Source organism: Arachis hypogaea, chromosome 17, assembly GCF_003086295.3.
Source record: "Arachis hypogaea cultivar Tifrunner chromosome 17, arahy.Tifrunner.gnm2.J5K5, whole genome shotgun sequence".
Classification (NCBI taxonomy): Eukaryota; Viridiplantae; Streptophyta; class Magnoliopsida; order Fabales; family Fabaceae; genus Arachis; species Arachis hypogaea.
In genome coordinates this window covers 60,654,838-60,659,358 of record NC_092052.1, presented here as the reverse complement: position 1 = coordinate 60,659,358, position 4,521 = coordinate 60,654,838, and the positions used below count along the sequence as shown (strand labels likewise).

The 4,521-nt window shown below is 40.8% G+C and overlaps 1 non-coding gene across 1 annotated transcript; it reads left to right on the top strand.

The window, feature by feature from the left end:
• Positions 1-2,947: 2,947 nt before the first annotated feature.
• On the top strand, positions 2,948-3,051 carry LOC112767775 (small nucleolar RNA R71). The gene has a single exon (XR_003185215.1). It is a non-coding gene; the product is annotated as a small nucleolar RNA R71 (small nucleolar RNA).
• Positions 3,052-4,521: the final 1,470 nt, after the last annotated feature.

Genomic DNA, 4,521 nt, shown 5'->3' with positions numbered 1-4,521 from the left:
ATGAATGATGATTAATATGTGAAGGTGGTAAGCTTGTAGAGACTTTTGATTGTTTAGGGTTTTATGGCAATGAAGAGAGTGAGGGGAGGAACGTTTATAATCAGATAGGGGGTGTATTGTACCAAAATGAAGAGTGGTGAAGGGTGTGTGATGACAATGAAGGGTGGTACGGACAAGGGTCGTTTATATAAAGAAGTTGTGAGAGAATGGAGGGTGTAGATTGATGAAGTGGTCACTTGATGGACGGTTAGGGTTATGCATGGCTAGAAAACAAGGATCATCACTTTATGATGGGGATTGCTCGGTCTTCTAGGGGTTCCATTTTTTTTAATGTTGCATGGCAACATTTTCCAATGTATTTCCTCTTTAGAACAAGTGTGTAACCCCTCCTCTTGTGGTGTCCGAACCTTCTTTGTTTGGTTGTCCAATCTATCCCTTTTTATTCTCCTTTTCCTTTCCTATAAAGATTTAAAATAAGGAAATTAATATCATAAAAAAAATTCAAACTCTACGGCTAGAATACAAGGGAAGAAAGGATTTGATTGTTTATTTATGAATTCCAACTAACTAACTAACTATTGGTGGGTCCTTATATGCATTTTGGTGGCACCATGGGGTGACACCAAACTTAGTTTGAAACAGTGTGATGAAAAGTTTTGTTCAAAGCTCCCAAGACTAGCATGCATCTTGGTTTGCTTTGAACACCAAACTTGTTCTTCACTATATACTGCATGATAAAGATTTCACCAAATGTTTGTCAAGTTTGGGTTGAAATTCATAAACATTAATTTATTCATTATTTTAAAAACATATAAAACATGGGTTGCCTCCCATGAAGCGCTTCTTTAGTGTCACTAGCTTGACGTTTTTCCTTCATCAGGGTGGTTGGTAGTGCTTAAAGTCCTCCCCTCTTGCTGTGGACTTGTATCCATTGGTTGGATCAATAATCTCCACATGTTCCAGGGAAAGAACTCTGTTGATAGTGAAGACCTTAGGTAACTGAGATGGTACAGTAGGGAGATTAGGGGGAATATCTGGGAAGTAAGCTGAGACAACTCTATCCCCTGGAGAGAAGTCTTCCGTAGGGATCATCTTGTTCCTCCATTTCCTTGGTACCTTCTTCTTTGTTTCTTTTGAGGTTGCCTTCCCCTTGGTGACCTTTTTTTTCCAAGGAGTTGTGATGTTGTCTTCACATGCCTCTAGAGGTTTAGGTTCCTCCAACTTTTCCTTGAGCTGTGGCAATTGCTGTTTTCCTTGTTTATCAATTGAGGGGGTTTCAGAATGAACTTGCTGTGCTTCAGTGCTTGTCTCCTCCTTTAGTTCCTTGTCCTCTTGATCTGTTTCTTGTGAGAGTTTGAAGACATTGAAGCTGAGTCGTTCATCATGGATTCTCAATATTAGCTCCCCTTTCTCTACATCGATAAGTGCTCTGGCCGTAGCTAGGAATGGTCTTCCCAATATGATTGGGTGAGTGTGACTCTCTTCCATGTCCAGAATGACAAAGTCTGTTGGGAGAAAGTATTTCCCAACCTTTAGCAACACATTTTCCACCACTCCTATTGCTTGCTTTTGAGTTTTGTCAGCCAGTCTGATGATTACATCTGTGGGCATTATCTCATTAATCTGCAGCCTCTTCACCAGGGATAAAGGCAGTAAGTTGATGCTGGCCCCCAAATCACATAGTGCTCTATCGAACATAGTTTTACCTATGGCACAAGGGATGTGAAAAGTCCCTGGGTCTCTTCTTTTTGTAGGCAACTCAGGTTGAATAAGGGCACTAGATTCCTTGTTCATCACTATAGTCTGGCCTCCTTTGAGTGAGCTTTTCCTGGGAAGAAGTTCCTTCATATACTTGATGAATGGTATGTTTACATGCAGAGATGCAAACAAGTCTAGGAACCTTGAGTATATTCTCTTTCTCATAGCACCATTGAGCAGTTGAGGGAAGGGAGCATAGAGCTTCAGCAACTCTTGTTGTGAGATCTCTGGTTCTTGGTGATCTCTATCCTCCTCCTTTGTTGAGTTGTCTTCAGGTTGTTTGCAAAATTTGCCTTGCTTGTCTTCAGTCTCTTGATCACTCGTAGTGACCATTTTGCAATCTTCCCATCTTACTTTCTTTGCTTCTCCCTTGGGGTTTTTCTCCGTGTCACTTGGGAAGCTATCGGTAGGTTTGGAAATCTTCTCTGCTAAATATCCCACCTGGAATTCCAACTTCTTAAGGGTCTCTCCCTGGTTCTTAATATTGGCTCGCACTTCCTCTTTGAACACCTTATTTTCTTGAATCTCTTGGCATATTCCTTCAAGTAAGGCTTCAATCTTAGAGAGCTTGTCATCAATTGATGGGTGATTTGGAGTAGATGTGCTATTTTGGTTTTGATAAGCATATGAAGAAGTGTTGTTGTGGGGGTGTTGAGACGTCCTCTGTGTGAATTGCTGGTGAGCTGTATTGTTGTTGGAGTTGTAACGTCTCTAGTCTTGGTTTTGATCTTGCTCACTTCCCCACCCAAAGTTTGGGTGGTTTCTCCATCCAGGGTTGTAGGTCTTGGAGTATAGATCATAGTTTTTCCTTGGTGAATTCCCAATGTAGTTGGCTTGCTCCTGACTCACCTCTGCTTCTTCATTCACTCCTTCTTGGATTGTTGATGAAGTGGAGATTGCTGCTACTTGGTTCATCTCCATCTTCTTAGTGAGGTCAGCCAGCTGCTGGGTAATGAGCTTGTTTTGGGCCAACAGAGCATCTACATTGTTTAGCTCCATTACTCCTCTTGTGTTCCCTCTTTCGGAAGCATAGAAGTAGTCGTTCTCTGCTACTATTTCAATAATATCTATGGCTTCCTCAATGGTCTTATTCTTATTCAAAGATCCTCCAGATGAATGGTCTATGGCCTTCTTTGACTCATAAGAGAGCCCTTCATAGAAAATGTGCAGCTGCACCCATTCGTTGAACATGTCAGGTGGACACCTCCTTGTGAAGTCCTTGAACCTCTCCCATGCTTCATATAGAGTCTCACCATCTTGTTGCCTGAAAGTTTGGACCTCAGCTCTCAGCCTATTGATTCGTTGAGTAGGATAAAATCTTGCTAAGAATTTGTTCACCATGTCTTCCCAAGTTGTCAAGCTTTCCCTTGGGAAAGATTCCAGCCATTTGGCTGCCTTGTCCCTGAGTGAGAATGGAAATAAGAGCAGTCTATAGGCGTCAGGATGAACACCATTAGACTTCACTGTGTCACATATTCTCAGGAAGGTGGTTAAATTTTGATTGGGGTCTTCTTGAACACTTCCTCCAAACGAACAGTTGTTCTGAACAAGGGTGATGAGCTGTGGTTTAAGTTCAAAGTTGTTGGCATGGATTGTTGGCTTTTGGATGCTACTTCCACAATTGCCTGGGTTTGGATTGATGTAAGAGCCCAAAACTCTTCTATCCTCCCCAGCATGATTTGCTCTACCTCCTCCCCCGTGGTTGTGATCTTCTTCTTCATGATGGTTTTCCATGTTGTCTTCCATGTTTGTTTCAAAGAATTCATCTTCTTCCTCAGCACCAACCACTTTCTTTCCTCTTGCCTCCCTCCTTAATCTAAGAAAGGTCCTCTCAGGTTTAGAATCGAAGGAAGTTGAAGCCCCGCTTCTTCTCCCTGTCATACAACCATCAAGTGCAAGCAAGAAAAGATAGGTGCAGAAAGTATTTGTGTCAGAATTACTGTTAGTTGTGGGTGATGCAATATATCAAACAGTTAGTGGGTTAGCAAACAGAATTGAAAATAACAAAGAAGAACAAAAGAGTAGACGGGGAAGGGAAGAAGTTTAACTAAAACAAAAAGTAAATCACTCAAACAGGAAATGAAATTCACAAAATAAAAATGCTCAATCTAGTGATCTTCCAATTTAATCATTGTTGATGCACAATCAATCCTCGGCAATGGCGCCATAAACTTGATGCGGGGAAAACTTGTCTCACAACAAATCTCCCTTCGGCAAGTGTACCGAATTTGTCGTCAAGTAAAAACTCACAATAGAGTGAGGTCGAATCCCACAGGGATTGATTGATCAAGCAACTTTAATTAGAAGAATGTTCTAGTTGAGCGAATCCAGAATTTGGGTTGAGAATTACAGAAAATAAAATGGCGGGAATGTAAATAACAGAAACGTAAATGCTAGAATTAAAGGATTGGAAGTAAATGACTGAAAATAAATTGCAGAATTATAAATGGGAATGGGGGATTTGCTCATAAAAGTAAATGGCAGAAATTAAAGAGAATGGGTAAGATCAGAGATGGGGAGTTCATTGGGCTTAGGAGATGTTGCAATTCTCCGGATCAAGTTTATTTTCATCTCTTCCTCAATCAATGCACCCATTGATCTTCTTGGCAATCTTAAGTGATTGAATTACAATTTCTTGCAATTCAATCTCTCAAATCTTGATCAATAGCCAATTCCTTGGTCAATTGCTCATGATAAGAGATGAAGTATGGTCACTGATTATACCACATGCATTTTCCAAATCAAGTATTGAGAGGGTTATAG